This window comes from Ovis aries, chromosome 20, assembly GCF_016772045.2.
Source record: "Ovis aries strain OAR_USU_Benz2616 breed Rambouillet chromosome 20, ARS-UI_Ramb_v3.0, whole genome shotgun sequence".
NCBI lineage: Eukaryota > Metazoa > Chordata > Mammalia > Artiodactyla > Bovidae > Ovis > Ovis aries.
This window is the reverse complement of record NC_056073.1, coordinates 43,793,393-43,804,414: the sequence shown is the minus strand read 5'-3', so window position 1 is coordinate 43,804,414 and position 11,022 is coordinate 43,793,393. Positions and strand designations below refer to the sequence as shown.

Genomic DNA, 11,022 nt, shown 5'->3' with positions numbered 1-11,022 from the left:
TGAGAATGTTTTTATTTCCCTTTCATTCCTAAAGAATAGTTTTCTAAGATGCGGAATTCACTGTTAACAGTTCCTTTATTTCAGCACTTGAAAATACTGTGCAGCTTCCTTCTGGCCGCCACTGTTTTAGGTAAGAAACATGCTTGTATTTGAATCTATGTTCCGCTATGGTTAATGCTTCATTTGTCTCTGGTTGTTTGGAAAACTATCTTTAGTTTTCTGAAGGGTATTTACAATGTGTTGTGGCTTGAATTTCTCTGGACTTCCCATATTTGGAGATTGTGTAGTTTCTTAAGTCAGTAGATTTATATCTTTTACCAAATTTGAGAAGTTTTCAGCCATTAAAAAAAATGCTCTTTCATCTAACTCTTTTTCTATTTTCCTTCTGATCTCCAGTGGTATGGATTTGGCATCTTTACTTGTTGTCCCATAGTTCCCAAAGGCTCTTCTAATTAGGTTTTGTTTTTCCAGTCTATTTTCTCTCTGGTTTTTGACTTGAGTAAATTGGTCCAGAAATGATGTTTGGCAGAAACTAGAAGAATTCTATAAAAAAAATATTCCTTCAATAAATAAATATATGGAGCTTCCTTTAAAAAAAAAAGTTAATTGATTGTATCCTCTGTTATCTCTACTTTGGTACTGAGCCCTTTCAGTGAGGTTTTCTGTTTTTTGTTTTTTTTCTATTACTGTATCTGTCAATTTTATAATTTTAATTGGGTTCTTTTTTATAGCTTCTACTTCTTTGTGGATATTTTCTATTTTTCATCTGTTTCAAGAGAATTTTCAATTGCCCATTAAAGCATTTTTTAATGCTTCATATTAAATTAATGTAAAGTTGCTTTACACTCTTTGTGAGATAATTCCAATATCCTATTCATTTCTCTGTTTGTAGAAGTTGATTGTTTCTTTGAATCCAAGCTGTGCTTTTTCTGGTTTTTGATATGGCCAGGGTTTTCAATTGTATCCTAGAAATTTTGATTATTGTCTTAAGACTCTCTGAATCCTATTTAAACATTTTATTTGAGCAATCAGTCACCCTGTTTAGGATTAGCACACAGGTCCTGGCCTGACTTTCATAGACCATGGTTCTAATGACAACCTAATTTCCTGAGCCTTTGTGATGCTACCTTTATTTACTTTGTGTATTTGGTGCCACTGGGGGGCCCAGTATTACAACCAGAAGTATCTCTGTACATCACCAAAAGTCCATGGGGAGAAAATCATGCCCAAAGTGAAGACCATTTCTCTATAGAAACCAAAAGAATTCAATGTCCTCCATACGGAAGAGGCCATGAGCCTGTGGGGAGATGGGAGTATGCTCTCTCCTGAAGCTTTAGCGAAGCACCTCAGGATCTCAGTTTGTGTTTACATGCACTGGCTTGGGATGAGGAAAGGCTTCATTTGCCTCTTGTTCCATCTCAAATTTATACTCAGGGAGGATATTGATAATGACTCCTATAATGGACCAGAGTTTGATTTCCAGTAGAACCCAGCTCAGAGATTAGCCCTTGACAAACAAGTGGTCTTTATTAAGGAATTACAGCTATCGAGTTTCAAGGTGAAATCCTCTTAGTATTACGTCTATGGCAGGCATGTTTATATATTCTGCTTTAAGACATCTGCCAAAGATTGTTATCCGATACATCCTTTTTTTTTTCATGTTAGTTGGTTTTCTTCTTATTTCTGCATTGCTGAAATGACATCAGGCGACCTTTTGAAAGTTTTTTTTTTTTTGCTTTTCTGCCTGGAAACATAGGGCAGTGTTTCATAAAAGCAAGGAAAAGGTTGCTGTATTTTTTTTTTAATCCCCTTAACAAAAAAGTAAACAAAAAGATCCAAAAATGCATACAAACTGCCAAACTGTTTATTGCAGAATTGACTCATTTGGTCAAAAGGAGTTGTTTTGGTTAATAATTTACTCAACTGACTCCTGAATAGAAATGCCACACTTGACCTGTATGAAAATGAAGTGAAACCTCCCAGAACACTTGTTTACAAAATGGCTGAAGTTTAAGGTCAAATCTGTAGGCCCCTTTGGCATTTTCTGTCTGCCAACCCTGTCTGAATCATTATGTATCAATTATTCATCTAGAATGTTTCACATTGTCTGGTTGGTGGAGGTACATTTTCCATCATTCTCCTCCAGAATCATGGCATTTTGGGGCTACTCAAAGGGATTCCAGTTTTTATTGGTGCCAAAAATAAATCACATGCTAATACAGAATAAACTCAGCATCTCTCTCTTACCTTCAACAACAGTAGATTTCTTTGAAACCTGGCCTGCTCAGGATGAGAATGTTTGATAGCTTGTGAGCTCCTGTGGACAGAAGCGCAGCTGCTTCTCAGCTGGTCAGAGGTAAGGTCTCTTCCTGACCCTGTACTCCAGTATCAACCTTTTGTATACTTGTCTTCAAAGATATCAAAACTTTTCCCATGATATTCTGCCTTTTCCCCTTCCCTGTCCACCTTCCAAGATTCAGAGGGAGTAATGTTAAAATGATATGGAAAAGGCTTACATAGGGAGTAGATGAAGCCTAGCCACTTGTCCTCAATGTTGACCTCAAACCACGAGCCCTCTTTGCCAATGAGCTACTTGAAGTGCTGAGGAGGTGACTTTTTTAATGTTCTTGGGAACAGTGATTGTTTCATGGCAGGCCTATTGACTCCCAACTGTTGTAATAACACAGAACAGCTTTTACAAAGTTTTTGGCTCTCTGATGGTGTTAAAGTGAGCATCCCTGGTCCTATGAGCCTAGTTGTAGCTTTCAAAGTGAGGACTGTCTTAGGAGCTAAAAGAGGATACATTGGGCCTAGAAGCCACTGGGCAAAGTGCCACACAGGAAAACCCAGCACTCAGTCCCAGCCCTGCCGTTTTTCTCCCATCAGTGACATCATTATGGGGATACTGAGAGAGAGAGAGGGGATGACTGAGGAAAGGTTTGCAAGATGCTGGATGATTCGGGTGGTGCTCAGATTGCTTTCTGTTTGGTGAACCTGCTGGTCTGCAGCTAAATGTTGACTTCCAAACAAGCATGGGCTCCAGGGTGAAGTGAGGCAAAGCCTGGCCACTTAATGGCCAAGAGTGTGGGCTCCGAAGTCAGTGTGTCCTTCTTCAAACCCTAGTTTCACTTCTTCTCACCCATGTGACAGCAAGCAAGTGAATGAAACTCTGAATCTCAGTTTCTTCAACTGTAAAATGGGATAATAAGAATGCCCAACTCATCACAGATTGAATGAGACAGTACATGTGAAGTGCTAAGTAAGTATTCAGTCAGTGTTAGGTTTTATGATGGGAATTACCCCTAGCCTGTCTGTCCTCACAGGTGGCACCTGGTCAGAATGCCCGTCTAACCGACAGGTGCCTCACCACTAGAAAGTACAGGAACGGAAAGTGGCAGGGCCGACTTTCGCAGTGTATCTTTGCTGAAGGGCATGTTGAGGTGCTGAATCTGTCATAGGTTCTTCATTGCAAGAAGGCTAAACTCTTTCCAGAAAACATTTGATGGGAACGATTTTCAAGCATATTTTAGAATTCTCTTAAGGTCAACATTAACTTGTAAACTGAAGAAGAGCTGTTACTCTTGACCTGGGGCTTTCCATTAAGCCTGTAACCCAGAATTCCCCAGTGCCCACTGAGTGATTTCTTAGGAATTGAAAAGAGCAACTGAAATAGACGTGAAGTCCAAGGTTTGTGGATTATCACAACTCTTTCTTTGTGTGTGTGTGTGTAACAGGGGCAAGTTCATGTGGGCAAGGGTAGGTAAGAAGAAAAGTAAATGGTAAGTGTTGACCTGGAGTCTTTGCTTTAATCAAGGAGGATTGTAAGTAATAATCAGAAGTCTTCTGCTAACAGTGTGACATATGGGAAAATTCATGTGTGTTCAACTGTTGACCAAATTCTGAAGCCTCCGAAAACTGATATTGAATTCATAGCCCAAATATTATCTAGTCAGTATTTTCTTCTGAAGGAATCAGAGAGCAGGAGTGTCTGTTCCTCCACTCAGATGGGGACCCACTTGTGTGGCTCTAATGGACCACACAGGGGCCCAAGGCTCCTGGGAGTTCTCTGAGTTTGAGAAACAGAGGAACAGCTTTCAGGACCACAGAGATCGTAGACTAGGAAGAAAAGGGAAAAAGTTGCAAAAGGTCCTCACATCTCTCTGCCCTGCCACTTCCAGCCCCAGCCCAGCAGGGGGACAGCGGGACGCTGAGCTATGGAACTTTCCCCAAGCCCACAGAAGAAGGAGCCCCTGGGCCCATGCCTAGAGCTCCCGAGGAGATGCAGTGTGGGCCCTCTCAGGGAGCCTCCGCTGCACAGACCAGAGGAGGGTATTTCAGCCTCCCATCCTGCATGGATTCCCTGGACTGAGTGTTTGTGTCCTCTCAGAACTCACATGTTGAAACTCTAGTTCCCAATTGGCAGGTGTTTGGAGACGCTTTGAGGGGTAATTAGGTCATGAGGCTGGAGCCCTCAAGACGGGATTAGTGCTGTTAGGAGAATACACGGGAGAGTTTGCTTCCTGTCTCTGCTCTCTGCCTTGTGAAGATACAATGAGAAGATGATGGTCTACGAGCTGCGGAGTGATCTCACACCAGACACTGGGTCTGCGGGCACCTTGGTCTTGGACTTTTCGGCTCCAGAACCACATGGCATAAGTTTCTGTGCTTAAGTCACCCAGTCTGCGGTGTTTTGGTTATATCCGCCTGAGCTATCTAAGACAGTGGGTACATGCGCTTCACCGGCCTTCCATTTATTTGGGTGGACAGAGACATGTTCACAATGTGAGACAACGTGACAGTGGACCCACTTGGCCTGGTGTGGACGGAATCTGGCTGAAGGGTAGACTGAGGGCCTCTTCAACTGCCTGAGAAAAGGAACAAGATGAGGAAATAGAGCATGTCCTCTGAAGTGCGGAAACTACGCGCTTATTGTTGGGCAGTCGCTCAGTTGTGCCCGACTCTTTGCAATTCCAGGGCCTGCAGCACATCAGGCTTCCCTGTCCTTCACTATCTCCCGGAGTTTGCTTAAACTCTGCTGAGTTGGTGATAATATCCAAACATCTCATCCTCTGTCGCCCCCTTCTCCTTCTGCTCTCAATCTTTCCCAGCTGAAACCAGAGCTATTAAATATTGGCCATTTAAAATTATTATAACATATTATTTTCATTCATTCGTTAAACGAAGATCTGATCCACATAAATAATAACGCACTGTTTAGTAAGCACATCAGAGACCCAGGCATGTACAAAGCACTTCACACAAATTCTCTCGTTGTTTTCCTTCCCACAGCCCTCCAAAGTAGCTTCTATTGTGCCATTTCACAATTGAGGAAGCCGCATCTGAGGGTCTGAGTGGTTAAATAACTCATCCAAGGGCACAACAATAAATAGCAGAACTGGGACTTGAAGGCATTTCTCTCTGACTCAGAAACCAATTATCATATGGGGACTCTGTGTGCTTTCTTTGAAACTACTCTGTGAATCTAAAGTCATTCCAAAATAAAGAAGGTTATTTGAAAAATAACACCCATTGTCTAAATCGATTCACTAGACTATTTTTTCAAGCAACGTGTGAGAGTTTTGCTTTGCTTATTTGCTAAATTTCCTGGAAATTTTGAAAGTGTATTACATTGTCACCTGGGGGTCCTTCCGGCATCTATATTCCTAAAGTGTTCTTCTTTTATTTCTTCACGTAAAACACTGAGTAGAGCCTACCACGTGGAAAGCTCTCAGTAAATGTTAGTCATCACCACCATCATTATCACATCACTGTCTTCACAAACAACCATTGGTTACTTTATATTTTAAAAGCCAGCGAACATATTAATCCCCCCTCCTAGACAGTGAATGACTCAAGAGCAGGGCCAATAGTAGGTGCTTAACCTATTATTGAAACAAATAAATCCCTGTGCTCACAACTAGATCTTGCAGTAAAGACTTCTGACCAATGGGCGGTTTGTTCTTGCTTCTGTCTCTAATTCTCCTTAGACCTGGGGGAGCAGGGGTGTTGCCAAAGTGCTGTGTCCTCCGTGACTCTTGGCCACTTTGTAAGAGAAGCAGCAGCCTTGTTCTAGCCAGCTGATGGCTTGGGGTCGGGATGCAACTGACTTAAAAGCACCTGTTCCTAAGACAGTTTTCCTCTTGCATGTCCTCCTTTGGCTCTAACTCGGTCAAGTCCAGCTCCCCTCTTTGCTGTGCTGTGCATCAGGGGAAAACCCACACATGGGAACGCAACTGGTGTGCTCCCTCATCCCTCACGGACACAATTTAAAAGGAGGCAGATTATGTTTTCTTGCTGTCATGTTTGTTTCATACGCCATGTCCCCATTTTCACTAAATGCCAACGACTGCTTATGAATCCCCAGGAGCCGGGAAGATTGGGGGCATGGTTCCAGAAGCCTGATGCATCAGGAAATGTGAACTTTGAAAAACAAAAGTTTTCACTGAGGCTTTGCTGAGCTAGCACACTCTGTGTGTTCACTGAGACGGCAGGCCCCATCACATGAGTTTGCTCAACCAACTGGTGATGCCTGACCAGGGTACTGTTTTCAAAGATGTTAGTTCTAGGTAATTGCTGGAAAAACCCTCTAGCTCAGCACTACCCAACAGAATTTGCTGCAACGCTGGAGATTTTTACGTCTACCTTGGCCAGTAAGGTAACTACAAGCCACATGTAGTTATTGAACACTTCAACTACAGCTAGTGCAAGTGAGAAGCTGTGTTATCTGTTTTAACTTACTGAGACTTAATTTGCCTCATGTGGCTAGTGGGGAAGTCCAGAAGGCTTAGTGGTAAAGAATCTGCCTGCAGTGTAGGAGGTGTGGGTTTGATCCCTGGGTCAAAAATCTCCCCTGGAGAAAGAAATGGCAACCCACTCCAGTATTCTTGCCTGGAAAATCCCATGGACAGAGGAGCCTGGCTGAATATAGTCCATAAGATCACAAAAGTTGGACATGACTGAGCGACTAAACCACAACAAAGTGGCTATCCTACTATCATATCATAGTGCGGTTCTGGGTGAGCAAGACTGGGAATGCAGGACACTCAATGTTAAAACAAGACAATCCTAGGCAAACCAGGATACTCTATCACTCTAAGCAGATCCCTTTGCAAAATATGTTTGGCATTTTCGGAAGCGTGAATTAGACCCGTGCTGGCTATAATGTAGAGTGAAAGGGAGAGAAACGCAGAGGCAAGATCAAGAACTGAGTTTTCCTTCCCAAGCAAAACACAAATAAAATATTTCTTCAAATGAAGGGATTGATGTGCTCATGGAGTTGATTCTTCAAACTGAAATAGCCCATGTAAAACTGCAATAAAAGTATGAATATAGGAAACACCAATAAGACACTTGGCCTCAGACTATCTGAGGGCACCACCAGTAACCTACTTGAGCATAGTCTGAAGCCCACTCAGGTGGGAAAATAGAAGGTAATTGGTGGTGAATTCACTGAAAAACCATGCCTGTTTTGATTTCCTCCTCCCAGCCAAGGGAAAGTCTTCTCTACCCCAGAGTTTCATCTACCTGCCAGCCAGCAAGCCTGAAACTCACCTTGAATGGCTTCCTCTGGAGTAAGCATTGTCCTCTGTTAAAATACAGATATCTTCTAAGAAGGGTCACAGAGGGCCATATATTAGTATCATTTTGTAATTCAAAAATTTATTAGATTGATCTGAACTACCAAGATTGTGAAGGAATGAAATAAAGCAGTAGTCTCCCAGCACCTTTGAGTATGTATTCTTATCAAGAAAACTTTTGATCTCTGTCCCCAGTATATGTATATTTATTGGTAACTACTGTCTATCCAAGAATACACAGAAGAACTGTACAAAAAAGATCTTCATGACCCAGATAACCACAATGGTATGATCACTCACCTAGAGCCAGACATCCTGGAATGCGAAGTCAAGCGGGCCTTAGGGAGCACCCTATGAACAAAGCTAGTGGCTGCTAAGTCACTTCAGTCGTGTCCGACTCTGTGCGACCCCAGAGACGGCAGCAGCCCACCAGGTCCCGTGTCCCTGGGATTCTCCAGGCAAGAACACTAGAGTGGGTTGCACTTCCTTCTCCAGTGCATGACAGTGAAAAGTGAAAGTGAAGTTGCTCAGTTGTGTCTGACTCTTAGCGACGCCATGGACTGCAGCCTACCAGGCTCCTCTCTCCATGGGATTTTCCAGGCAAGAGTACTGGAGTGGGTTGCCATTGCCTTCTCCGAAAGCTAGTAGAGGTGATGGAATTCCAGTTGAGCTATTTCATTTTCTAAAAGATGATGCTATGAAAGTGCTGCATTCAATATGCCAGCAAATTTGGAAAACTCTGCAGTGGGCGCAGGAAAAGGACTGGAAAATGTCAGTTTTCATTCCAATTCCAAAGAAAGGCAAGGCCAAAGAATGTTCAAACTACCATACAATTGCACTCATCTCACACGCTAGCAAAGTAATGTTCAAAATTCTCCAAGCCAGGCTTCAACAGTACATGAACTGTGAACTTCCAGATATTCAAGCTGGAATTAGGAAAGACAGAAGAACCAGAAATTACAACAACTGCTGGATCATTGAAAAAGCAAGAGAGTTCCAGAAAAACATCTACTTCTGCTTTATTGACTATGCCAAAGCCTTTGACTGTGTGGATCACCACAAACTATGGAAAATTCTTAAAAAGATGGGAATACAGACCACCTGACCTGCCTCCTGAGAAATCTGTATGCAGGTCAGGAAGAAACAGTTAGAACTGGACATGGAACAACAGACTGGTTCCAAATTGGGAAAGGACTACATCAAGGCTGTGTATTGTCACCCTGGTTATTTAACTTGTATGCAGAGTACATCATATGAAATGCTGGGCTGGATGAAGCACAAGCTGGAAGCAAGATTGTTGGGAGAAATACCAATAACCTCAGATATGCAGACGACACCGCCCTTATGGCAGAAAGTGAAGAGGAACTAAAGAGCCTCCTGATGAAAGTGAAAGAGGAGAGTGAAAAAGTTGGCTTAAAGCTCAACATTCAGAAAACTAAGATCATGGCATCCAGTCCCATCGCTTCATGACAAATCGATGGGGAAATGATGGAAACAGTGAGAGACTTTATTTTTGGGGGCTCCAAAGTTACTGTGGATGGTGACTGCAGTTGTGAAATTAAAAGATGCTTTCTCCTTGGAAGAAAAGCTATGACCAACCTAGACAGCATATTAAAAAGCAGAGACATTACTTTGCCAACAAAAGTCCCTCTAGTCTAAGCTATGTTTTTTCCAGTAGTCATGTATGGATGTGAGCATTGGACCATAAAGAAGGTTGAACACTGAAGAATTGATGCTTTTGAACTGTGGTGTTGGAGAAGACTCTTGAGAGTCCGTTGGACTGCAAGGAGATCCAACCAGTCCATCCTAAAGGAAATCAGTCCTAAATATTCATTGGAAGGACTGATGTTGAAGCTGAAACTCTAGTCCTTTGGCCACCTGATGCAAAGAACTGACTCATTTGAAAAGACCCTGATGCTGGGAAAGACTGAAAGTGGGAGGAGAAGGGGATGAGAGAGGATGAGATGGCTGGATGGCATCACCGACTTGATGGACATGAGTTTGAGTAAGCTCTGGGAGTTGGTGATGGACAGAGAAGCCTGGCGTTGCTGTGGTTCATGGGGTTGCAAAGAGTCGGACACGACTAAGCAACTGAACTGAACTGAACTATCTATCCAGGGCTTTCCTGGTGGCTCAGATGGTAAAGAACCTGCCTGCAAAGCAGGAGACCAGGGTTCGGTCGGTGGATCTGGAAGATCTCCTGGAGAAGGGAATGGCTACCCGCTCCGGTACTCTTGCCTGGATAATTCAATGAACAGAGGAGCGTGGTGGGCTGCAGTCCATAAAGTTGCCAAGAGTTAGACACGACTAAGCAACTAACACTTTTACTGTCTATCCATATGTTTTAATAAAGCATTTTTAAAAAATATTTTGAAGAAAAACCCCACTTTCTATTTTGTCTTATTTTGCTTTGCTTTGCTTTGCTGTTCTCATGTCTCTAGTTCATTTGCTCTAAATCGGCATCCATGTTAAAATGTGTTTGTAATTTCAGTCAATTGGTTACCTGAATCGCGATGGCTTTAAAAGTAATTATGTCTGAGATGTCTTGGTGTCATTAAAAAGAGTTAAAAATTATCTTGTTTCACATTTTAGCATAAATTACTTAGGTTTTATTTCTCTTATCTTGCTCCTTCACATTTAAACCTTTCTTGTACATTTCTTTTTCTTATCATTGGACCATTGGAGGATGGTGGTGAACTGGAGATACAGTTGTTGAGATACATATGAGAATGAAATCAAGGCATTGGGTCTGGCTCCTTTATGGACTTGTGGTCTTGCTGTCAGCGGTCACTAAACTTCATTGTGCACAAGAATTAGCTAGAGATCTTTTTTAACCTCTGATGCCAACCCAAGAGATTCTGTTTCAGTGGGTCTGGGGAAGAATCAGCCTTTGGAATAAGATCCCCTCCCCGCCCCTCCCATGCAGGCAGTCCGTAATTGGGCTGTACTCATATCTCCAGAAATACTGGAGGAGACAGTGGGAATGGGTGATCACCAAGGTACCCTTGCTGCTGCTGCTGCTAAGTTGCTTCAGTCGTGTCTGACTCTGCACGACCCCAGAGACGGCAGCCCACCAGGCTCCCCCATCCCTGGCATTCTCCAGGCAAGAACACTGGAGTGGGTTGCCATTTCCTTCTCCAATGCAGGAAAGTGAAAAGTGAAAGTGAAGTAAAACAGTCTTGACTTTATAACATGGTGACAACAGCTCAGAAACGTGACTTCCGTCACAGAATTGCTAGAAATGGGGAAATGGAGGGGCGGAGTGTGTGGCTGTGGGTGTAGATGTAAGCGGATGCAACACCACGTTTCTATGACACAACACTTAGAATTGATTTTCTTTCTCAAGAAGGAAGCTTGTTTTGAATGTATCCGTTTTCAATATGCTAAATCCTTTAGAAATTATACCTTTTTAGTCTTAAGCTTCTGAAGAATTATTTGCAAATTC

General features: G+C 42.7%; 1 long non-coding RNA gene across 1 annotated transcript in view; it reads left to right on the top strand.

Annotated features, from left to right (window-relative positions):
• The window catches only part of LOC121817385 (uncharacterized), a 42,582-nt gene extending 37,062 nt beyond the window's left edge, over nt 1-5,520 (top strand). Inside the window, exons 3-5 of the long non-coding RNA XR_006057267.2 lie at nt 85-130; nt 2,260-2,356; nt 4,179-5,520. This is a non-coding gene — a long non-coding RNA (uncharacterized LOC121817385). The remainder of the gene's footprint in view (nt 1-84; nt 131-2,259; nt 2,357-4,178) is intronic.
• Nucleotides 5,521-11,022: the final 5,502 nt, after the last annotated feature.